Here is a 26,288-nt window from a genome sequence, read left to right as displayed (position 1 = left end):
ATACCACCAAAGTCCAACTGGTGAACCAATGAGTTTTATTAGAATTACTTAGAGGAATATGGGTGTTACTGACAGGCACAGAAGACAACCGTATCACCAGGGCATACCCCAACGTGGGTGACAGCTCATAAAAGCTGGGAAACATGGAGAACACAATACATCCTTCAGGTAGCTTGACAGGTTGAAGACTGTCCTTTCCAAGTGGCTCATGAGGTTGGTCTAAATCTCTTCCAGGAAGCTCAGCTGGCTAATGCTTTTTCCACACGGCTGATCTGATCTCAGAGTTGATTTTCTCCTGGGACATCTTTGCAGCTTGACTTTACTTTGCCTGAGGTGGTCTCTCTCTCTCTCTCTCTCTCTCTCTCTCTCTCTCTCTCTCTCTCTCTCTCTCTCCCTCCCTCCCTCCTCTCTCCTCCTTCCCCCTCCATCCCTCCCTCTCTCTCTCTTCCTCCCTTTCCCCCCTCTGTGTGTTTGTGTATGTCCCAGCTTTTATTGAATAATCTAGCAGAGAGTTGCCTAGTGAATCTGATCAGTTTCAGGGACTTCCTGAAGTTATTTTGAGTACTTTACCTTCCTGCTTAAGGAGCTTCCTACAGAATAGAATCTCTGCAGGTTGTAATCTCTGAAGAAACTATTACACTATATCCAGGGAGAAGTTTTTCAAGGCTCCGATGCTATCAAAGAGAATGTAGTTTGTTGTAATTTCACGAGCATAAAGTTCTATAACTGGTAGTTGTCATGGTATCCAGCAGATAGCCAACATCACTACACTTTAGTCAAAATTCAAAATATTCCAAAGTACCATTGTGTCATACCATTGATGTCTTGGGTGCCGTTGAACACAGTTTGGGAACCACTGGTTTAGGTAAAAGAGCTTTGGGGGTCATATTTTATCATCCTTCCATAGCTTTCAGTGATTCAAATATGTGTGGTACAGTCACTGTCAGAGGACGTAAGGCCTCCACGCATGCATAGAAGGCAGAGATGATAACATATACTATTGCTGATTGCTGAGATAACTGAGAGAAGGAAGAAATATCTTCTTCCATATGTAGATATCAGCTAGAGGGGTCTGACTGTGGTCTCCTGGATGGTGCTTCACTGTATACTGCTAAGGAAGGAAGAGAATAATGGCTGTTTCTCTCTGTTGTTGATGGTTTGAGATATTCTTACTTAACAGTTTCTGTTTGGTACACTTTTTATTTGGCCCTTCCCAAAGACACTCATTTTCTTTGGATTGATGATTTGTTTGTAAAACATTTCGGCATTATTCACTTCAGACTTTGAAAGAGTGTGGTGCATTTTCAAGAAACTAGGATTATAGTAAGATTTATGCCTATTCCCCAACAAGAGGCAATTGCTATAAATTCGCTGGGTTCTAGGAGAAGCCTGATGTGTTGATGTGATAATTTTGATTTTATGGATTTGAGCATCAGCTATGAAAAGACTCCTCAAAGGAGGTTTTTTTGAAGATTTTTAGCAGCTTTAGGAGATTTTTAGCTCCCTAGGAGCAGCTCCCTTCCCCAGCCCTCAGCCTTCAGATGCAAGGGTCTTCCTGGATCTTCTCTCCAGGACAGCACCTGGGTGCACAGATAAAGGAACAGAAGCTCTAGTTGCATGGCAGTTCTTCAAAGGGTGAGGTGGCTTGGGCTTCAGAAAAAGAACCGGATGTCTACAGATCTTGGCTCTCCCAATCTCCTGGACTCCAGGTCAAGTTTGTCACTGTGACTTGTAGGGAATTTAGCATTTCTGACTCACTCCAATCCCAGGTCACAGAATGCCCTTTCTCTCCCATAAATCTCATGCTCCACTAATGCCTGTGATGGAGTCAGAGTCTAACTCAGTCCTTGTTTAATGATGAGAACACCAAGGTCCAGAGACCTGAAGGGGTGGCCATCTGAGGGCATATATATATGTGTGTGTGTGTGTGTGTAGGTCACTGGAGCAGGAACCTGACCCATGTCACAAATCAAGAACGTTAAAGTTCTTCTTTTCAGGTTCAACAGTTGAAGATTCTTTGTGATCAAAGAGGAGGATGGATTCTGCCAGGGGGCCTACAAGGAAGTTGAAATAACAGTTGTTAAATATTTGGATTCATCATAGATCTGGAATGAAAACTGCGTAAGGGCAAAGTCTTTGCTCCTACCATTTGCTGCAGTATCTTCAATGCCCAGACACAGCCTGGTGTTTAGGGACTCAGTGAATTTGTCAACAGAACACAGCGGATGATAATTTATTTTATGAAAATTACTTACACTTAGATAATCTATATGCCTACAGGGAAGAAGGACTAAACTCTAACTTTTATAGATGAGTTTTAGTTCATAATTTACTAAAAGTGAAACCATAAACCAAAATATTAATGCCTGTAAGAATCCCCATCAGCAATAAAGTTATACTGAAAGAGTAATTAGGATTGTCATATTTTTGAGAGATCTAGTTATTGTTTTTAGTTATGCGTATGTGTATGAGGCTGTGTGAGTTCATGTGCAGTATGTGTGTGCAAGTGGCCGGAGGGCACTAGATCCTAGAACTAGAGTTACACAGTTGTAACTACCTGACGTGGGTTCTGGAAACTGAACCTCCAGTTCTCTCCAAGAAGAGTATGTGCTGTTAATTCTGATACATCTCTCCAGCCCCCAATAATCTTGTCACTAACTGAATACCTTGCCTATGGTACTCTGTGTATGTATGTATGTATGTATGTATATATTTTAATATAAAATTTTCATTTTTTTCTTTGAAAATTTTATATATATATATACACAATACACTTTGATTATTTCCTTCCTTTAAATACTCCAAAACTTCATGTCCTCTTTTAAAAATAAATAACCCTTTGAGACCAATTAGTGCTGCCTATAAGCGAGTAGGCATGGTGCTGTCCACTACTAGGTACTACCCCTAAGGAAGCTTCTCTCCTTTCTATATATTTTAATACTGGTCACAAATGGAATGCAGATATGGAATGGATTGTAGATTCTTGCTTGTGTTGAGCATTGGCAAACTTGACTCCCTCATATGGAAACCATGAGAAGACAGCCTGTCTATGATAGTTAGGGCCATCATATGACCTTGACGTTGGAAGGTAAAATTCCTTCCGGCACTCTGCCATGAAGCATGGACAAGAAATCCTTGCTAATTAGGATATACAGCACTCTGGTCTTCTACATCATCTTGATGTCAGGAGGAATTTTCAAAACGGAGCTACTGCTGAGAATAGAAATCATCTGGCAACTTAACGCCATCAGCAAATGTGTGTCCAGTTTCATTTTTGTTACTTGTGCTTGTTTCTATGAGGAGTGAACCATGTAAGTGCTCATCTGTTTGGAGGACCTTCACAGGAGGAACTGGATCCTCTCGCCTCTTGGTTCTGAACTAGTCTGCAAATGGAGGCAGGTTCTTTTCTTTTTTTAACAAATTGCTCTTGGGCTCCTACAGTGACTGCATATTGAAATCCAAAGGGCAGGAATGTGACTATAATTTTAAATGAATATTTCACCATGCTGTTCTTCCAGGAAACCAGCAGAGGTAACTAATGAGGGGTCATTGCATTATATTGCCAAAGGTGTCCTCCAGGGATCGCCAGGCTTGCGGAAGCTTTCCAGGAGTTTTTTATGAGCAGATGAACTGGGCAATAACTCACAATGGGTTCTCTCTTGTAGGATGTGACGTACCTCAGCCCATAAAGGTCTGGAGAATTCTACAGGAAAGGTAGATGCATTCTTTAACTGCAGGTTCTCCAGATTTCCTCTGCATCTTTCTAGAATGATGTATGTTTCTTTACTTTTTAATAAAAACCCTTCCCAGCAGCCTTTAAACTGTACTGCCTGGTGGGAAGCCAGGCTCTGAGGTTGAACTGCCCCTCACTAGCTGTAAACTGACAGTTTCTCTCTGACTTGGATCTTTAAGAAGACACAGATGCAAAGGTACACACCCAGAGACTCCGCCCACGTCTAGGGCTGGTGCTGCCTACATACTATTTTGGTGCACACAGCAGGATTGATTGATGCTTGGTGCCACAGTGGAGAGAGAAAGCTCAACAAGATGCTAAGCCTTATTTTCTGAAGGAGCAAAAGACTGACACCCAGCCAAGTCACCCCAGTTACGCTATTCAAACATCATACAAGGTTAATTGGGAATGGGAAAGGTTCTTGCCCTTTGCTGCTTGTGAGAGAAGACAGCCCACACCAATCTCAGTCCCTTCTGACCATGGTCAGCCATAATGCATAATCAAAAAAAGAACTCCAGGTTTGCCAGGAGTATCTTAGGGCCAATATTAGTGCAGCTGCAAGCTCTCACAGAGCACCAAGTGCAGATCTTCCAGAGAGACAACGTCTCTTCAAGGTTCAAACAGTCTTATAATAATGTCTCAGCCTTTACTGATTGACTCACAGATAGCAAAAGCTTTGATGAAAAATTTCACTCAATGACAGACACACACACTTTACATTTTATTTCAAGCCAGACATAAAGGCTTTACTATACATATCACTACACAGCAGGTGGTTTTTTATAACCTGGAGCTGAGAAGCACTGCATCTGGAAGAGGTTTCTAGGGACGGTTTCATTCTTGTAGGACTAAGTTAGCTGTCTTCATCTTATAAGCACCACCTGCCCCTTGTATTTGTGTGAGTGTGCGTGGTTCTAGTGTGAGAGAACATATGTGTACTTGTGGAGGTAAGAGGTCATCTCGGGTATTGCTTTTCAGGTTCAGTCTAGCTTGTTTTCTAAGATATGGTCTCATTGGTCTTGCTAGGCTGGCTGTCAGGCATGACTGGCCAGTGTGTGTTCCAGTAGTCTGCCTGTTTCTACCCCCTCAACATTGAAATTACAAACACATGCTACCATATCCCTCTCCCTCTCTCCCTCTCTCTCTCTCCTTTTTCTTTCCTTTATTTCTGATGCCGGTTCTGGGGATTGAACTCAGAGCCTCATGGTTGCACACCAAGCACTTTACTGACTGAGCAGTTTTCCCGGTGCCATATTGTAAGATCTTTTTCCTGGCCAAGCCTATTTGCTAAAGGGAATTGATCTCACAGTGGTGTGGAGGCCCTCTGCTTCCTCAAGCCTCTCCTTGATTTCTAGCTGGGGCTCTGACATTGCTGTGGGGGCAAGTCTGGATATGCAGGCCACTTGAAACGTGTAAAAAACGTAGTTATGAGTGAGAACCTTGCCAAGGGGGCTTTTCAAAGCCAGTGCTGCTGAGGCCAGAGGCTCTGCCGTGCCAATACAGCTGTGTGATTGGGTAAGGCATCGGCAGATTGGATGTTCTTTACGAGAAATCGGCTTTATTGTGGTTCTTTTCATCTTGGACATTGTGCTTTACTATTCTCTAGAATCTCTCCATTGGCACACTGCCATGAGAAACAGGTAGGAAGTAGTGTAGCTAATTGGCAGGTTTTCATAGTCACCTAACAAGGGATTGATACAAAGAATGTAGTGTTGATCTTCTTTTCCAAAGAGGGTCACAGGTGGAAACATATACTCAAAGGGTTGACAGGGTTGGACTTGAGTTGCAAGACTATTGTTATCACTTTTGGAAAATGCACAGTGAGAGGGGAGTGTTTAGTCAGAGGCAGGAGAATGAAGTTTACATTCATGTGGCCAATAATGTGTTTTGACGAGGGAAGTTTGTGCTTCCTTTGCAGTCATATGTGGTCACTAGCTGTATTGTTTCTGTATGTCTACAGAAGTTCGCATGTTGAAATATAGTCCCCCCCCAATCATATGCTAAGGATATTTTTGCAATTTACAAGTTATTGCATCTCAGGGATTTTGTTATAACAATAGAAAATAGACTGAGACACTAACCTGGGAAGTAGTCCCTTCTTTTAAACATGAGGCTAGAAGTGAGACCCCTTGCTGATCTGTGTTCTCTTAGTGGAATTATGGAGTGATTTGCCTTTGGGTAGGCCAGAAGAAAGGAAGGCAGTCAGTTTCTGTAGAGTGTTCCAAGTGCTATGTGACCTATTTTGCATATAATCCCCTCTTTATTCTCTTTCACAGCCTTGGGAGGTGCAGTTCTTATTAGCTCTTTAAATGAAGGTGAACTATAGAGACTCAGGGAGATAAAAATAACTTTTTCAAGGGGACATAGCTAGAGAGTGATGGGAATATAATTCAAATTTAAATCTACTCAGTTCTAAAGCTCACTTTGATGTCCACTGCCCTGTCCTGCATGTCACCCACCTGCATGGCCACCAACCAGCCTTGCTTCAGAAGATCTTTGAAATAGAGCTGAGAGGCAGACCCTTAATTCTGATATGAAAAAAGAGCTGCCTTATTATAATGCTTAACTGCTGATTTTGCATTGTAACTAGCCGTGGCTCAAGATAGCTCTCTCTGCAGTCAGGATGCATCCCTCTGAAAGACAAAATATAGTACCATGTTGGAGGACCTGGCTACTTTATCTCATTTAGGTTCCTCTGATTTTTAAACAGGCAGATAATGCTATTCATTAGTTGTGTGTCTGAAGCCTAGAATTTAGTGGCATTAACTATAATTTTATAGTGGAGTAAACAGTTCCATGGAGAAACTAAACAATGACCATGTGACATTAAGCTATTATCAGTATAATAAATATTAACTTAAGGTTAACTGTTGATGTTAGAAGCTTTCTCTTGACTCAAATTTCAAGGCAATTCTTAATAAGTTGCAAGTTCTTTATTTTAACCTGGTTTATGCTCTAATGTGAAAATTAACATAGACTTGCCAAAACACGGTATGAGTAATATTAAGTATCTCCACAGTCTAATTACAAAATGCCAAGTAACATTATTTAGGAGGCACATGAGTCTAAACATACAAGTTTACAGATCACAAGTCTTCTCAAATATTAGCTCTGGAAGGTAATCATTTGATTTGATTCTGCTAGGTAGATATCTTTCAAATCTTTCATAGTTAGTGGATAGAAGATGTGAACTCCTTATTGTAGCTGGTGCTGTATTACATCAGAGCATTGTATGTATTGGTATGTCTGTACATGTTCATGAACATATGTAGATGGTGTGTTCATTGGAGCATTGTGTGACAGTGTGCGTATGCATACATGTGAGAGTGTGCAGACAGTGTTGATTACATTTAAGCATTGTGTGCCAGTGTGCTTGCACATTTGCACACTGCATGTAAATTTCAGAGTACAAACTCAAGTACTATTATTCTTCAGTTACTGTCTACTTTTCCTTCCTTACCTCATGGTCTTTGACTGGCTTAGAACTGCCCAGGTAGGCTAGGCTGGCCAGCCAACAAGCCCCAACTCTCAAACCATCTATGCTTTTCAGTACTGTAATTATAAGAGTGTGGCAGCACATCTAGTTTTTCTTTCTTTTCTTTCTTTTTTTTTTTTTTTAAATCAGTTCTAGGGATCAAACCCAGGTCCATCTTCAAGTGACGCAAGCACTTCACGTTTCCTTCCCTTACATTGGAACATTTTTAAGAAACAGTTAGGCCAAGCCTATTCATGTGAAGGCTATTAGGCTTGGCCTAGTTTATGTTTCTAATGTGTCAGCTATTCACAACCAAGAAACACAGATAAACCCTGCAGGTTGTAGAATGGTGTAGTGGATCATGTTCATATCATTCATTGGCGTGAGTCCTTCCAAACTCATCTATTTAAGATGTAAGCCAAGCTTTCAATGACAGAGCCATCTAGTCCATGTTCTCCCAAACTCATTGCAAGAGCAGGTGGTCAGCTGACTCTGGAAGCATTTGAAATATTCTTCCAGTTATTTAGTTATGCTAGAGATTAGTTCTTTGTTGGAAGTTTAAACCCAAATGTGGATGCTCTGTGGTTTGTGCAAGGTAGAGGACAACTGAGGAATGAAACAAGAATCAACTGAATGACTGCCCAAGAACATGAACCCAGCTAGGCCTATTCCAAGCGTTATAACAGGGAGTTATAACAGTTGGGAGTCTTAATGAAAAACAGTTGAGACATCTCTGTTGAAATACCTGTTGATCGCTACTAGAAAATCATCTATGATGGTCTAAGAAAGTTTGGTAGCTTGCTAGGTTTGTGAAAAGGATCACTTGCAGTTTGTATGTGGTGGCTTTTTTTTAATTAGCATGTCATCTTCTCTGGCATTATACATAAGCAACCCTTTCACTAGATATAGTGTAAGTTAGACCTGTCCTACCTCCAAAACACACCTGTCCCTGTCAGAGGTGGCCCTCCAGATGTAATCTGACTCTGCATCTCAGACTTCTAGGAGGGAAATCTTTTGAGGCAATCCAAAATGGTACAATAAAGATGGCCAAAAGATACCAAGACACGGTAGTCATTTTGGTTTTGATGCTGGGGACTCATTTTAGAATAAGTGTTAGAAAAATCTACCACTTGCCAACTCAAGAAAATAAGGGACAGTCCTGGCTTATTAGACATACAAGGATGCTTGCCTTCTGGAATGCTTTGTTCTTGACACTCAGATCTCTTGGCTCTACCTGACTTTAAGGAATAAGAAGGCTATAGCATCTTAAGACTTAGCTGGAAAAGTGAACATACTTCTCTCTCATTAGTTGAATCAAAGTTAACCGCTGACTCTTCTTGGTGGTGACTCTTCTTGGTGTGTCCAGTTGTAACCCAATCCCTGTGCTCAGGGGGATCATATAACTCAGTTCACCATGTATGGAGGTGTGCATCATTCCTGAAGCAGATGATTTTCTTCACACAGATGCCACAGAAAGTGTTGGAAGTAAGAGGTACCTCTAGGCTTGTCAAAATGTCCGTGGAGGAGAACAAGGACAGAAACTCTTCTCCATTCACATACTACAGCGTCGCTAATGTACATTTCGTGTCTGAATAGCCGAAGTGATCAGTCTTTCAGAAGTGATAACTCTCCTCTCATAAGCTAAATCTCTAGCTTTTGATGAAACTTTTACTTTTTCTTCCAGTGTGCCTTTATTCACTAGGAAAGTATCTAAAATGCTCTCAGTCCCCAAATGAAGGCATGTGGTCACTTGTAGTCCCTAGTAACAGCCATGGTCTTGGAACAGGGTGAAGCTATGGCACAGTTGTAATTTTTAGTCTTATTTGTAGTCCTATTATCCAAGACTCTTTGGATAACAGAGAGGACAGAAACAGAGCTTAGACCAGCAAACAGTTATCTTTAAACAAAATTATCTGGAAGCTTTTCCACTTAGATTCTTTTCCTGTCAATAAAGATGACTAATGTTCTAGGAGAACATTAAAAGACTTATTGAGTGAACCATGAAAGACTTCTAAGTTCTTTGAAGCTGTAAGCTAAATGCCTCTTGTCTGCATGACAAGAGATCAGTATCACCACACAGGATGGTGACTTACTTTATTTCCTACCTTAGGGACCTTGAGTTCTAGTGAAATGATAGGTGAGGATTGCTGTGCTATTGGTCCTCAGTGAAGGGTACACTTCTTGTATTTATTTTCAAAGGTGGTGTCATTAGATTTCAATAAAACCTTTTCTCCTTATACAGTTATTTTACAGATTCTAAAACAGTAACACCAAAGATTTTATAGGTACAATAGATGTCTAGTAGGATTTTGTCTTAGATTGACCTATCGTTTTGATTTGTGGTCTTTAGGAGAGCATCATCTGCACATTTGTTCTTATTTGAATTGATGGCACTGTGGATGAGAGAGGCCACGTGATTCTGTAACGAAAGCATGGATCTCAGAGTCAAGCTGTTCATGTGGCCTTTATCTCTTTCTCAGCCCTAGCTGGGGGTTTTGATTCTTCATTTGTTTGCTTTTGAGGCATATAACTTCATGTTTTTTTATGTTAAAACCATGTTTCTATTAAAACATCTTTATCTGAATACAGGTTCTCCTTTCTTCTTTCAGTTTGCTCTCCACATTCCCTCATTAGAAAAGAGGAGGCTTCTAGGAGAAAGCAACAAAACAAAACAAAAATAATAGCAAAATAAAATATAAAACAAAACAAAACTGTCATATCCAAGTTGGATAAGATAAGCCAAAGGAAAAACAAAAGAGTCCCAAGAGAAGGCACAAGAATCAGAGACCCACGCGTTTGCACCCTTGGGAGTCACATAAAGACACTAAACTAAAAGGTATAGAGCATATATGGAGGACCTGCTGCAAACATGTGTAGACCCCGTGCATTCTGCTTCAGGCTCTGTGAGTTACATCCCCTCCGGTTGCTTCAGTCTTCTCCTCTTCCTCAGGTTCCCTGAGCTCTGAGGGGAAGGATTTGATGGAGACATCCCATTTAGAGCTGTGTGTTCCGCAGTTCCCAGACTCTGAGTGTGTGTGTGTGTGTGTAGTATGTGTGTAGTGTGTGTGTGTGGTGTGTGTACATTTGTGTGTGAGTGTGTGTGTGTGTGTGTGTGTGTGTAGTGTGTGTGTGTGGTGTGTGTAGTGTGTGTGTGTGGTGTGTGCATATTTGTGTGTGTATGTGTGTGTGTGTGTGTGTGTAGTGTGTAATATTTTTCTATGGATCTTTATACTTCTTCCCATCTAGTCCCAGCTGCTCTTAAGACTGTTTTTATGCAGGTGAAATATTAACTTGTTTCTTGAATTCCTTGTAAATGGAGTGGGAGGTGCTGAATCCAGGGCTTGGTGTCTTTTTTCAGGTTTAGAGAATTCTCCATGGTGATCTCTAAAACGCCTTTTTTTCTTCACTTTGTCTTCTCTTTCTAGGACTCTAGCTACATGTGTTATACTCATTTAAACTCAGATATATAGGTTTTCTTTCTTTCCTCTCAGTGCTTCTGACTAAACCTTTTATGTTGCCATCTCTTTTCCTAAAGTAGCTCTCCGCTTGCTCAACCATTTGTATTTGTTATAGTTGCTAAAGTATCTTGTATTTGTTATGGTTCCCTTTGATTTTTTTTAAAAATATAGATGATTAGTATGTGGTAAAAATATCCACCTTCATTTTGTTCAAGCATAGTAATTACAGCGTATGATTTCAATCATTGAGACGTGCATGTCAGCTGTGATACTGTGTTATGTCTCTTTCCTCTTGGTTTTGGCCATTTGCTTTTGTTTCTGGTTATGATTTGTAGTAACTTTTTAAGTCAGATAGTCTATATATTGTTTAAGAAATTGCCGAGGACTAGAGAAGCACAGCTGCTAAGTGCACTGGTGACCTGAATCTCACTTCCCGCACGCACACGGTAGATCACAACCGTCTGTAACTCCAGTCATGGGGGATAGGATGACCACTGTACAGCCATCACATTCACACGGTACACACACATACACGCAGGCAAAGAAACTATCTGTAGGCATTTAAAAAAAAAGAAAGAAGGAAACAGAAATAAGTGTAGTATGCCTGCATGCCGGTGTCTTTCTCGGGAAAGGAATTAAGTTTTCCCTGTGGAAAGCAGAATACAGATGTTCATTTAGATCCATCCATTCAGGTATTTCAAAGATCAGTGCAGGGATTTGAGTTTGCTCTGGGTTTGTTTTCTTGACCCCTAAGGTACAACCCATGGAAACCTTACTTAAAAATCATATGATGTTCACTGGGTCCCTTGTTTATAGGAGACCCTAAAGTTCAACTCCAAAGTGGAGTAAGATAGTCATAAATTCTGCTTACGTTCCTCCCCCTTCACCCCTCCCCACCACACACACTTTGACAACTAACAGCTTTAGATTTATTAAATACTTTAACTAAAAGGCTGAGAAGGAGATTTGGGTTCTAAGGTTTCCTTTCTGCAGGTCTTTGGCACTTCAAGTCCTTTTCGTACTGGCTGTCCTGAATTTCACTTTTAATGTCCTCAGCTTGGTGATTCTCCGAAGCTATGGGCCATCTAGAAATTAACTGATGTGCTGAAAGAAGCAAGAATGAGAAAGCGAGCTCTGACTGTGTGTGTTATTGGTTCCCTCAAGTCTGTTTGTCTTGATGGAAGATGAGTGTTTGAACAGGAACTTACTTCTTTTGCTTCTTTTCTTTCATCCAACTTTTGCAATTGTTCTCAAGGGATAGATTGGTGATGTTTTCCTACTGTAGTTTGAAATTATGCAATCTAAGGTTTTCCATGACTGCAATATATGTGGTAATGTTGTGTGTTTTTGATGAAGGTCTACTTTGGGAAAGGAGGTATGTAAAATATTCTTACTGTATTCAAGTTAAAATCATGATATTTTTGTTTAGTTGCTGGCTTTTTTTTGGTAACTGAACATGATATAGACTGAAGATAATGGCAGAATCTCTGACTCTAAAGATGTCACTGTCTTGTCATAGGGATACATATCTATTTATCACTTATCTCCATTGAACTGATTATCTCATTCTCTGTATAAACTACAGGTTGTTATAAGTTCTTCAATGGGAAAGTAACGAAAGTTATGAAAGGGAACAAGTGAGTAATGTGATCAGAAGAAAAGGTTTTAAAGAATGTGTCCACTTAGCAGTGTTGGCTGAGAACAGAAGATTGGAAAGGAATCAGCCAAGCAGAGAGAACTTTCTAGAAGCAGTAAATATAGAGTCAGAACTAAGAACCTGGTTTATTTTATAACTGATAGCATGTCAGTGTATACTTGGCATTTCAGGAGTGCAGAAAAGGGACATGTGGCAGTGGGGATAGAGGAAAGGAATGGAGGTCAGGTTGGACCTTTATAATTTCTCCTAAATGCACTTGAAGTTATTTCATGGTTAGGGATTCAGGAACTTTTAGTGTAACTTAATCACCCCAGAAGCTATGTGAGCATTGCAAGACTGGAAGAGATGGTTCATTGGTCATTTAGAAATTTTTAATAGAAAGACCATATGAATCTGGTCAAAACAGACTTGAGCTTAACCAAAAAGCAGAGAGATAATTTGATAACAAAAAGAACATAGGAGCTAGTTCACTGTAAATGTAAAAGGCACTGGGATGATAAACATCTTTCTCCTGGGTGAAATGGCTGATTATAAATATAGGAAGTGTCTCAGGAAGTTCCTGGGTGTGACATGTGCTTGTTATACTGGATTATCACAGCCCTTGCTGCTGACCACATGCTGACCCAGCTCACAAAACAAGGCTGGGACCTTGAGAGACATAAAAGTAGTTATAAATTCTTACTCTAAGGACCATGGACAAAGTGTCTGCCTAGGAGAATAGAATTTAACGGTGGGTCTGTGGCCTTTTTGCTGGGTTATGCCTCAGGAGTGACCTTTGCATGCGGACTTGAAGGTGATGGCTGATCTAGAAGCACCTCCCAGCTTTCTGGGGAGCGGGGAGGCCAGCTAGCACACTAGCATCAGCCTTTCCATATCCCATTCAGTGCAGCCACACCTACTGGATCCATTTATCTTGTACTCTGCCAAGCTCTGTGTTTCACATTTGAACTGTGTCGAGGAGTCGGTTAACTGTTTGCTAGGAGGCAGTGCTATCAGCTCCATTTAGTCCTGAGCTATGAGTGTTCCGGGGGGCCTGGGAGTCTTCTCAGCCTCCTCATTTTCCAGTTAAAGCAATGGCTAACCTACAAACTGTTTCTTACTTAGTCAGATGTCTGGGAAGGGGCAGATCCTGGCCCCATACCCACTCCATGTCATTCAAATCCAATGGGGGTCGTGTTCTACTTAATTTAGTATGGTCACTGCCTACCACAAAAAACCTGATCTCACAGATGCAACAGGATCTCCGCTGTTGCTAACTGCATCCTGTGGCTACTTCTCACTGCTGTGACCAGATGCCTGACAAGAAGCAACTTAAGGCAAGAGTATTTGTGTTGTCTCACAGTTGGAAGGTCCAGTCTATCAGGGTGGGAATGCATCTCAGAAGGCATGTGAGGCAGTCAGTCATACTGTATCTGCAGTCAGAAAACGGAGAGATGAGTGCTGGTGTTCAGCTTGCTTTGTGTGTATAGGGGGGGTGGGGTGGGGTGGGGTAGGGATGGAGTAGGGGTGGGGCAGGGGTGGGGTGGGGTAGGGGTGGGGCAGGGTGGGGTGGGGTGGGGTAGGGATGGAGTAGGGGTGGGGTGGGGTGGGATAGGGATGGAGTAGGGGTGGGTTGGGGTAGGGGTGGGGCAGGGGTGGGGTGGGGTGGGGTAGGGATGGGGTTTGGGGTGGTTATAGGTACACGTGTATCATCCCACCTCATTTGAAATAGGGCCTCTCTTGCTTTGGAGCGTCCTGATGACTTAGCCAGTGAGCCCTAGGGATTCTCCTACCCTAAGCTAGGATTACAAGCACCAGGCTAAGGTCTGTAGCCTGTGAGGCAAATATTTAACTTGTCTACTTCAGGGTGACCTTTCACCCATTTGTTAAACCTCTCTGGAAATATCTTCACAGATAGGCCCAGAGATGTGTGTCCTTGGTGATTCTTTATCTAGTCAAGTTTTCAGTGAAGATTAGACATCATACTACTGCTATTTCATCCCACCCCTGAACCCTAAGAGTAGAACTGGTATACAATTCCATGAGGCTGGTGACAACTCCCAAACTGTTGTCAGGTGAAAAGGATATATAACTTGGCCAAACTTTTTTCTAGTTAATAAGAAGAAATCTGAGTTGGAGGAGATGAGGGGCTTTTTCTTATTAGAACAATCTCTGTGAGTAAATGTTAACCCTCTCTCTTTTCTACCGGGAGTTACAGAAGTTAACAGAGTTTGCAAGCTTTTGACCTAAGTAAGGGTAGATGTCCATAGTCCCTGGGTCCTGTAGGGAGGGAGTCTATTGTATGTTCTCTTATTGGATGTCAACTCAGAGACTGTGCTTTCTGGCCTGATCCAGTGTGGTTATATCATAGAGGGGAAAGCTAATGAGAGTAGTTATAGTTATTATGAACTGTAGAAAAAAAAAGCCCAAATGCATGGCCTCTGAGAGACCCACAGATGACATCCCTCTCATGGGCATACCCCAGTACTGGCCTTGCTTAGTCAGACTAGCTTGCACTCTTATCAGGTTAGATAGAAAGATTCTTTAAACAAAGTGAAGGTGCTTCTTGCTGCCAATCAGGAGTGTACAGCAAGATGGGACAAGAGACCATCAGTACTCGAAGGAACTGCTCAGGACTGAGACTCTTGCAAGTAGGACTTGTTGGGTCCCTTTCTGTATCAGCTTTGATGACCAATGACAGACAGTGACAGTCTTACCAGGTGAAGTCATGGTCAGTCAGATCAAAGAATGGGACACAAGGAAGTGACTACTAATACCTGAGATTGAAATCCTCCTAGGCTTGGCTCTTCTCCAGCATCAGAGAAGAAAGAGATGTATTCTTCCTTTCCCTTTGCCCAACTCCCTTTTCCTATCTGAGCCATCAGCTCTCTAGCTCTCTCTAGATCCTTCCAAAACAGAGATAAACACTCATGGGCATGACATTGATATATAGTCCCTTTTCAAAGAAAAAATTTGTTTTCCTTTATGTGTGTGCAACCAGTGACTGTATGACATAGGCCTGCTGCTGTCTATGGATCCAGAAAAGGCACCAGTGGATCCCCTGGAGCTGGAATTAATAGGTGGTTGTGAGTGACTTGGCATGGGTACTTGGTACTAAATTGGGCCCTATGAAAGGACAGGAAGGACACTTTGTCCCTTAGCCATCTCCCCAGAACCCAGGGTTCGTTTATTCTTCTTTTTACTTAATTAAAAATACCTTTATTTTTTAATTGAAATATTATTTGTTCATTTCTTCATTTCAAGTTGGTCATCTACCTCTTCCCATATGCCTTCCCTTGCTCCCTCTTGAATTTATGGCCTGTTTTCATTCATTCATTCATTCATTCATTCATTCATTCGTGTGTGTGTGTGTGTGTGTGTGTGTGTGTGTATGTGTGTGTATTCCTGTTATTGGATAACCAATTAGGGACTGATCCCTTGGGAAAATTATTTTTCCCATTACTAGCATTCCTAATTTGCCTGTAATTTTTTTTTTAATTTAGGGTTGGGGCCCCATGAGATTTCCTACTTCCATGTTAGCATGTCTGCTGGTATTGTATCTATTTGGGTCTTCTTTAAGGCAGCCGCATTGTTAAGGTATTATGAGTGAAGCCTCCCTGGAATTTTCAGAATACACAGTCCATGGTTCTTTATAAAACATTTTTGTTTTTAAATTTTTCCCAATCACATAAATAAAATATAATGAACTTCCATGAACCTGTCACCTAGCCTCTGTGAATATTAACGCTCTGCCAGTCATATTTTGTCTGCCCCTTTCAAATTCTCATTTGTCAAACATATTTAATTTTTTGCTTTTTTTTCCTAAATTCTTTGTTTACATTCCAAATGCTTTCCCCTTTTCTGGTTCCCCCCTCCCAATATGTCGCATAAGCCCTCTTCTCTCTACCCATTCTCCAATCACCTCCCTCCTTTTCTCTGTCCTGGTACTTCCCTACAATGCTGGATCAAGCCTTTCTAGGATGAGGGCCCTCTCCTTACTTCATGGGAGTCATTTGATATGCTAATTGTGTCTTGGGTATTCAGAGCTTCTGGGCTAATTAATATCCACTTATTAGTGATTGCATTCCATGTGTATTCTTTTCTGATTGGGTTGCCTCACTTAGGATGATATTTTCTAGTTCCAACCATTGCCTAAAAGTTTCATGAATTCATTGTTTTTAATTGCTGAGTAGTATTCCATTGTGTAAATATACCACATTTTCTGTATCCATTCCTCCATTGAGGGACATCTGGGTCCTGGCTATTATAAAAAAGGCTGCTATGAACATAGGGGAGTATGTGCCCTTATTGCATGCCGGAGAATCCTCTGGGTATATGCCCAGGAGAGGTATAGCAGGGTCCTCCAGAAGTGTCATGTCCAGTTTTCTGAGGAACCGCCAGACTGATTTCCATAGTGGTTGTACCATCTTGCAATCCCACCAGCAGTGGAAGAGTGTTTCTCTTTCTCCACATCCTCTCCAACACCTACTGTCTCCTGAGTTTTTAACCTTAGCCATTCTGACAGGTGTAAAGTGAAATCTCAGGGTTGTTTTTATTTGCATTTCCCTAATGACTAATGATGGTGAGCATTTCTTAAGGTGCTTCTAGGCTGTCTGAATTTCTTCAGGTGAAAATTCTTTGTTTAGATCTGTACCTCATTTTTAATAGGTTATTTGGTTCCCTGGGGTCTAACTTCTTGAGTTCTTTGTATATATTGGATATTAGCCCTCTATCGGATGTAGGGTTGGTGAAGATCTTTTCCCAATTTGTTGGTTGCCGTTTTGTCCTTTTGCCAGTGTCCTTTGCCTTACAGAAACTTTGTAATTTTATGAGGTCCCATTTGTCAATTCTTGATTTTAGAGCATAAGCTATTAGTGTTCTGTTCAGGAAATTTTCCCCTGTGCCCAGGTCCTCAAGGTTTTTTCCCAGTTTCTTTTCTATTAGTTTCAGTGTGTCTAGTTTTACGTGGAGGTCCTTGATCCACTTGTAGTTGAACTTAGTACAAGGAGATAAGAATGGATCAATTTGCATTCTTCTGCATGCTGACCTCCAGTTGAACCATCACCATTTGTTGAAAAGGACATCTTTTTTCCACTGGACATTTTCCTCTCCTTTGTCTAAGATCAAGTGACCATAGGTGTGTGGATTCATTTCTGGGTCTTCAATTCTATTCCATTGATCCATTTGCTTGTCACTGTGCCAATACCATGCAGTTTTTTTTTTAACACTATTGCTCTGTAGTATTGCTTGAGGTCTGGGATACTGATTCCCCCAGAAGTTCTTTTACTGTTGAGAATAGTTTTAGCTATCCTGGATTTTTTGTTATTCCAGATGAATTTGAGAATTGCTTTTTCTAACTCATAACAACAGAAACAGAGGAAACTGAAAAAATCATCAGATCCTACTACAAAAGCCTATACTCAAACACAACTGGAGAATCTGGAGGAAATGGACAGTTTCCTAGACAGATACCAAACACCAAAATTAAATCAGGATCAAATAGATCATCTAAACAGACCCATAACCCCTAAAGAAATAAAAGGGGTCATAGAAAGTCTCCCAACCAAAGAATGCATGGGACCAAATGGCTTCAGTGCAGAATTCTATCAGACCTTCAAAGAAGACCTAACACCAATACTCTTCAAACTATTCCACAAAATAGAAACAGAAGGAACACTACCCAACTCTTCTATGAAGCCACAAGTATGCTGATACCAAAACCACACAAAGATCCAACAAAGAAAGAGAACTTCAGGCCAATTTCCCTTATGAATGTTGACGCAAAAATACTAAATAAAAATCTTGCCAACCGAATCCAAGGACACATCAAAATGATCATCCACCATGGTCAATTAGGCTTCACCCCAGGGATGCAGGGATGGTTCAATATAAGGAAATCCATCAATGAAATCCACTACATAAACAAACTCAAAGGAAAAAAACCACATGATCATTTCATTAGATGCTGAAAAAGCATTTGACAAAATTCAGCATCCTTTCATGCTAAAAGTGTTGGAAAGAACAGGAATTCAAGGCCCATACCTAAATGTAGTTAAAGCAATATATAGCAAACCAGTAGCCAACATCAAACTAAATGGAGAGAAACTTGAAGCAATCCTACTAAAATCAGGGACTAGACAAGGCTGCCCTCTCTCTCCATATCTTTTCAATATAGTACTTGGAGTTTTAGCTAGAACAATTAGACAACGTAAGGAGGTCAAGGGGATACAAATTGGAAAGGAAGAAGTCAAATTATCACTATTTGCAGATGATATGATAGTCTACTTAAGTGACCCAAAAACCTCCACCAGAGAATTCCTACAGCTGATAAACAGCTCCAGCAAAGTGGCTGGTTATAAAATCAACTCAAGCAAATCAGTTGCCTTCCTATACTCAAAGGATCAGCAGACTGAGAAAGAAGTTAGGGAAATGATACCCTTCAAAATAGCCACAAACAATATAAAGTACCTTGGTGTGACTTTAACCAAACAAATAAAACATCTATATGAGAAGAACTTCAGGTCTCTGAAGAAGAAAATCAAAGAAGACCACAGAAAATGGAAAAATCTTCCATGCTCATGGATTGGCAGGATTAATATAGTTAAAATGGCCATCTTACCAAAAGCAATGTACAGATTCAACATATTTAATTTTTAATAAAATATTTTATTATTTAAATAATTTATTTAAGTATCTTGGCTCACTCCATAGCCCAGATGACTTCAAGATGATAGTGAGCCTCACCTACCTCCTCTTCCTAGCTGTCTTCCCAGTGCTGAGACATAGGCTTGTGCCACAATCCCTGGTTATCTAAAAACTTTTTGTAGAAATATTTTAAGGCAACTATCAGGCATTATGCCATTTCACATATAAACTGCCTTAGACATTTCTAATTGAAAAAGACTTTTATTTGCAAACCCATTATAGTATTATTGTTCCCCAGTGGATTGGTTCATCATATCATGCAGTATCTAATCCATATTCAAATTTCCCCAGTGGCTTCAAAGTTATCTTTTATTGTTTCTTTTTAAATTCGTATATGAATACAGCCCCCATTTTCCATTTATTGCTGTATCTTGTAACTTTATTTTATTATGCATTCAGTCCTTTATTCCTCCTTTTTTTTTTGATGGCATTACTTTGATGGAGATGTAGTTTCATTTTTCCTAAAGAAGTTCAACCTTCTGATGAACTTTATTGCAGAAGAGTCATTTCCCATTCCTGGGTATAATCTGTGAGCTGGCACATTGTCTTAGCAACTTGAGTAAATTTAGCACAATTATTTTTAGATAAGCGTGCTTCCTCTACATAGCTGTGTGTGTGTGTGTGTGTGTGTGTGTGTGTGTAGCAGGCTATTTCAATAATCATTATTGACTGATAGTTTTGGGATGAACTGGCAACTACCAGCTTTCACTTTCTAAGGTTCAAGGATAGCCAGAGTATAACTGGCAGTAATAGTTACTGGAAAAAGCAGAAGTTCTGGGTTTAACAGTCAGCCAAGTCTCTTCGGCTGCTCTGGCTGAGGTGTAATGGAATTTCAGAATTGCGTTTCTCACCAGGGATCCAAATTCAATACATGTGTGAGTTGGCAGCCAAGATGGTTTTGAAAATAAGCCCAGAGCTCTGAAATGGTCAGACTATGGACAGGCGGCAGGCTGCAAAGACAAGATTCTGGGCACAGCCTATCCTCTTATGGGAGTGGGACTTCTTGGGGGTGTAATTGCTGGGCTCCCTGAGTTGTAGGATACCAAGCAGAGGCTGGAGTCTTGTAGTTCAGGTAGAGAGATGTAGATGGCTGCTGTGTGGATTCTGGCACTGGGGAGGCTTTCCTGTCAGGCTCAGTCTGCCCTGCTTGTGCTTGTGAGCAAAGTGAAAGTAATTTCTGTTCGTGTGCCAGAGATGAGCTACCCGTGAGTGAGCGTGCCCAGCAAGTCGGCTTGTCTCCGTGTGGTAAGGTGAGCGCCATAGAAGGGGCACCAGGAACTCAAAATGGATGCCGGATGCCAAGGACCAGAGGGTTTTTTTTTTTTTTTGCAAGAAAACATGGCATTGAACAGCATTTACCAAGGGCCTGGGGTCTGGCAAGAGAGCTGTGGGCAGGTGTTGGGGGAGAGAATGGGGGAAGGTTGTTTTTGTTTTGTAGTGTTAAGGATGCTATCCATGGCTTTGTACAGGCTAGGCAAGAGCTTCCATTTGGTAGCTCAGCCAGGGCAGGCTGAGCTTTAAACACTCCTGGTTTAAGAAGTGGTTGCCAACTTTTGACGGCATCAGCTCCAGTACAAGCCAGCTCATTCCACCTTCTTCCTCCTTCCTTGTACTCAAAAGCCTATGGAGATTAGTAGCTGTTGAAGGCAATCCTGATGTACACCCTATTTTAAGTCTTGATATGGAATGAATGTAGTCTTGGAAGTAAGAGATGGAATTCTAAATATGGCTATAAAAAACAGTTGTAGTATTTAATAAGTTTAAGTGACTCCTGATGACCTCAATGTGAGCAGGAAGGTCCCAGCATCTGCTGAAGTTTTCATACAGAGCAAAAGAAAGTTCCCTTCTAAACCCATCCAATGGACTCTCCGGAGAGCATAGGGAACATACGGTGTTTTGATCGTATCCTTGGATCTCTGGTTGCCCTGCTTTCTGGTAACTTAGCTGCCTAGAACTTGAATGACAAAGCGGGTAAGAGCTAACTTGCTGGGTTAGGAGAGTGAGCAATGGTGGCTTCACCTCTTTCATGCCATCAGAATCAAAGGACAACCTCAGAGCTCTGCAGCCAGAAGGACACATCCTTTGGGAGGCATGTCAGTGCCAAGTGGGAAACTGGCTTTCAGTCCAATTCAAACGTGCCATCATCTTATGTTCTTCCAGCAGGCCTAACAAGTGCACTTTTGACTCTAAGTGCCTCCTGCTGTCTTCTGTGTCTTTCAAGGTGATTTTCAGGGCCACAGACATTTTTATAGACAAATACACTCAAGTATATCATTATAGGGTATTTATCTTTACTGGGGCACAGTGAACCACTGCTTTTTTTTTGGCTTCTACAAGAATTATTATTATGATGAAAAGTGGCCAAGAATAACAAACCAACAAGTATGTCTTTAGCTACTTGTCCCTTGTTGTGCCCCAAATATCTAAAGAGAACAGAAAAGGAGAACATTTTATCCTGCTTTCAGTCAGTTATAGAGGGGAAACACACAACAGAGTGGCATGGTTTATGGGATCAGGAGCATGAAGTAGACACTACCCACTCTACAGCACACCAGGAAACAGGGGCCAGCCTACAGTCTTCAAAGGCTCATGCCAGCCTTGCACAAGCTAGGCCCTAGCTACCCCTACAGTCCTACAGCCCCTAAAATAAGTACCACCCACTGGGGAACAAGTATTCAGAATACCAACCTGGGCAGGCAAAAAATTCAGATTCAAGCCACACAGTCTATAAGTATTTAATGATCTTACTTCTGGCATGTGTTATTTTTGTTGTTGTTATAGTTGATTTTTCAAAAACAAAATTCCTTCTTTTTGTTCAGGAAGCAAGCCTTTCAATGTCATCCAACTGGAAGGCGCAATGATTTTATTTGTAGTTGTGTAAGTAGTGTTATCAGTACAGAAATACTGCACTGCGTGCTGAATGAAAGCTTGTTTGCCACGGGCAGTTCATGTGCATTGGCTACTCTCCTGCTAGTCAAAGGAGCTTCAGCCAGTTCATTGGCATTTGAGTCTTAATTATTTTGCAGATCAGCTTCTCCAGGGAAACTCCTGAATCTTGATGACTCTTTGATATACTAGGCCAACCAGCTCTGAAATACTGTGGTTTTTCTATTGTCTCAGTATTCAGCCTACAATTCCACTGTTTCACTGACCTATATCTATAGAGAATGACAGGAGAAGGAGTGTGGATTTTCAGGTTCTCATACATTTGACTTGGGACATTGACATTCTGTAAACTTTTAAGTCTTCTAGGAGAGATGCTGAGTTGTAGGGAAATCATTTTCTGAAACTAAAAATTGTTTATGAAAATATTATTATTTGGGGGAGGAGTATTTGGCGGAGGAGTATTGCTGATAGCCTTTTTTCTGGTTGCTGGAACAATTTTGCTATTCCTAGTACAAGGAAAGTGCTTGATGGTGGAGAATTTGATTTAGTCAGACAAAGAAAAGCAAAATAATAATGTAACATTTGATAGATGTTAGGTATGTCCCTATTCATCTGGGAAGTCACCCCTAAGACCACCCAAAGTACAGTAGTAGTAGTAAGTTGTTGGTAAAGTTGGGACAGGCAGTTTTAATCCTGGAAGCCCTGCAGGGGTGGAGGTGGTGGCAAGGGGAGTGTGTGGCATCTTCTTCACGGTCAGTCCTCTGTGATGCTGGCCCTCATGGAACCAAGCAAGTTCAGCAGAAGTTTCTGCTCCATTTTTCCTGGGGGATTATGGGTTTTCTTTTAAGCTTTCCAAAAAGTTCTTGGCAAATGTAGCCACTTTTCAAGAGGGTTTGGCTGTGAAAACTGAAGCAATGCTATTTAGCATGACTTCCCAGAATGCTCCGAATGCTGGAGATTTCATCTAGAGATATTTAAAGAGATACAAATTCAGTTCTGTTTTAGCTATTAATCTTATGTACTCAGTATCTCCTTTCATGGAAATGACATATTGGCCATATCAGGCTCCAGAGGAAGAGGTGACAGCTGGAAGTGTTTGGTCCCATGATTCTAATTTTCAGTTTGTTCCCATTATTTTCAGGCTTTTAGCATAATAATCATCACATGTCTCTCACTGCTGGCTTCTGTGATGTTTAAGGGGTGGAGCAGTTAGGGACCGCTTTTGCTAGAGGGACTCTTTGGTTAGGGACCAGCCACGTTCAGATAGAAGGTTTAGCAGATGGATGTGTAGTACACATACCTCTCCATGCGTCTTATTAAGTGTTACTCTTTCCAAAATCAGGACTGAAGATCGAACCCAGCGTCTTGTACATACTCGCTGCTACCACTGCATCACCTGCCTGTCAGATGCTGTCTACCTCTGTGTACATCCTGTTACCTTTTGCTGTCCTTCTGTGTCTGTTTTGGAGGGGCTCCTTGTGGGTGTTATTGGGGAACAACCGGTTAATACAGAAAGGTGGTCTGTAGAATTAAGATCCTTATATGATCAGCTGAAGGATTCTTTCAGAAGATTAATGTTTTAAAATAAGTAACAATAAAAATATGTTTAATGATCATTAGCTGCCCACAATTAAATTGATTAAAACAAATATTAAGCCATTGAGAAATGGCCAGTGGCTTTTCTTCTTGTTTATGCTTTTAATGAAGTACAATTAAACAAAGCACACAAATCTTAAGCATACAACTCAGTGAAATTTTATATATGATGAATGTGATTGCTCTCCATACATTAAAGATACAGGCACCAAATAGGATCGGACACATCCTAAATCACAGCTAATGAGGGCTGAGTGTGAAGTTAGTGTGGATTACATAACAAAGCCACATCTAAATAAATACAGAAATAATTTGTAATACACAAATGTATTACACGCATGTAGATGTACACACACACACACACACACACACACACACACACAGAGAGAGAGAGAGAGAGAGAGAGAGAGAGAGAGAGAAATGCACAAAATGACTTAAGATTGTTTACTATTTTATGTGGTTGTGTGCACTTCTAAGTATGTTTATATATCACTAGAGTTCAAGAATTGAAGTTCTGCCCATGGAGGCCAGACAAGAACATATCGATTTAGAGTGATAGGCTATTGTGAGCCACCTGACATAGGTGCTGGGAACTAATTCTTGGTTCCCTGTAAGAGCAGCAAGTGCTTTTAACCATGAAGCCATCTCTTCTGTTCCACACAATGACTTCTTAACTCTCCCGTCATGTTTTATAGCCCCTTGCCCAAAGAAAAGCATTGTTCTAACTTCTAGCTCAACCAACATCTTAAGTACTTCTTGTCTATTCAGGAACTTCATACAAATGACACCACAAAACCTATATTTATTCTTCTGGAATACTGGAATAAAAAATATCTTTTCTGCTGCTATGTCATTCCACCGAGTAAATATACCACCACTTAATTCTCCATAACTTTATTGATGGATGATCTTCTAGTTTCAATATTTTTATTAGTATGTGTACATTATGGGACTCATACATGTAGAGGTGAGAGGAATCTTTTCTGTAGTCATTTCCCTCTTTCTACCTTATATAGATTCTGGGGATTGAAATCATGGCTTACATGTGGGGGGTAAGGAACAAGTGCCTTATCTGCTAAGCCTTGAGTTTTTATTTTTCTTTAAAAAAGAAAAAGCATCTCTGAACATCCTGTACATGTTTTCTGATGTCATGTCTGTTACTGGTTTATAGAGTAGGCAAATCCTTACTTTTTAGGACACAATGATAGACAATTTCCCAAATTGGTTGTGTCAAATTAGATTCCATCAGCAGATATATGAATCCTAGTTGATTGACACACTTGCCAACACTTGATATTATTAAAGATCAATTTTAAACACTTCAAAAAGTACCAGCTCTAAATCTGAAATACAAAATCCACATCTGAAGAGTTTAGTGACATTTTATTTAACATTTACTTAATTAAAATTTTGAATCACAAATTCCGTTAGCATTGCATCTTTCTGGATTCACCATGCTTTGGTGTGGCATGAGGTCTCTAGACAATAAAATATAACCTCTTCTTTCTAGATGTCTGTGTGTCAGGCATAGGATACCATAGAGAACAACCTACTAGAAGAACAAATCATGTCATCCTCAACACCCTGTCAAGGATGTCCTGGGTGTCTCCAGAATCTTTACATTTTTACTGCAATCCTAGGAGGTCATTAAAATTGTACTTTCCAAGATACATCCCTGTGCTAACATCCATCTATTCTACCCATCAGGATTGATTCCCCAAAATCTTGTTTATGAATGAAGTAAATTAAATTGTAGTATTGAAGTGTAATTAATGGCTCATTTGTTTATCTCTTTCCAGAAGTATTTTCAGTTTAATAGTGGATTCTAGGAGACTGTATCTCACTCAGTTCCAGGGAATTAACAGATACATTTTTGATGTGTTTCAGGCTAATGGAAAGAAATTGAGATTATTTTATTTCTTTATAACACTTATTTATATATTTTTATTTGAAAACTTCATGCATGTCTACAATGTATCTTGGTCACATACCCCAACCACCTCCCTTCAACTCCCATCCCCTCAATTTACCTACCTCTCAATTTCATGTCCTCTTTGTTTTCTATAAGATATCAAGTCATCCATCAGAGTATGAGAAACCTATCAATGTCCACTTCCTACACACCCTTGTGGCTTTCCTTCCCTCAGCATCTGATTGTCAATAGCTGCTCTACTAGGGTGGGATCTTTGGGAGACCATTCCTGCTTCAAGATGGATTTTTAACTTGACTCATCTTGTGTACGTGACATGCAGGTAAGGACAGCTGCTTTGAATTTGTGTTAGCAACAACCATGTTAAAGTCATAGGCCAGAATTTTATAATGCCCCTCCCCATCTTGTGGCTCTTGCATAATTTCTGCCCCTTCTTCCAGATTGTTCCCTGAGATTTCTCTGTAAATATCACCGTCAATGATGCTGTGTGTTTTGTCTGCATAGGAGGGTAGAGCTAATAGGAGAAGAAAATAAGGCAGAAATTTCAAATCATTCCAGTATAAGGCCAGAACACACATTTTGGCTTTGGCCACTAATTTTCAGTGGATTAACTGTGGGAAGTCTCAGGTGCATTCATTCTATAGCTCTTATGAACTTAGATAACTTTTCCTGATGAATTTTTCTTTATGTTCATAATAAAATCAAAACACTTACAATATTTTTGTATCTCATTGATATATATAGTCCTTCCTATAGAAATTCAAATCAATAGGATGGCTGTGGAGTCCTTCAATGTGATCTGATTTGAAGGTCCCAGGGCATGGGGTGTGGTGAGGGCCATGGGATGCACAATGGAATCACAAAGGAGG

General features: G+C 40.6%; 1 protein-coding gene across 5 annotated transcripts in view; it reads left to right on the top strand.

The window, feature by feature from the left end:
- The window catches only part of Csgalnact1 (chondroitin sulfate N-acetylgalactosaminyltransferase 1), a 360,316-nt gene that overhangs the window by 176,590 nt on the left and 157,438 nt on the right, over nucleotides 1-26,288 (top strand). The window contains exon 3 of one of the 5 annotated variants that reach the window (XM_052161845.1): nucleotides 3,666-3,714. The exons of the other annotated variants lie outside the window; for them this stretch is intronic. The gene's annotated coding sequence lies outside the window, so the exon portion shown is untranslated. The remainder of the gene's footprint in view (nucleotides 1-3,665; nucleotides 3,715-26,288) is intronic. 5 annotated transcript variants of the gene reach the window in all.

Source organism: Apodemus sylvaticus, chromosome 18 (assembly GCF_947179515.1).
Source record: "Apodemus sylvaticus chromosome 18, mApoSyl1.1, whole genome shotgun sequence".
NCBI classification, from domain to species: Eukaryota; Metazoa; Chordata; class Mammalia; order Rodentia; family Muridae; genus Apodemus; species Apodemus sylvaticus.
This window is presented reverse-complemented; position numbering and strand designations above follow the sequence as displayed.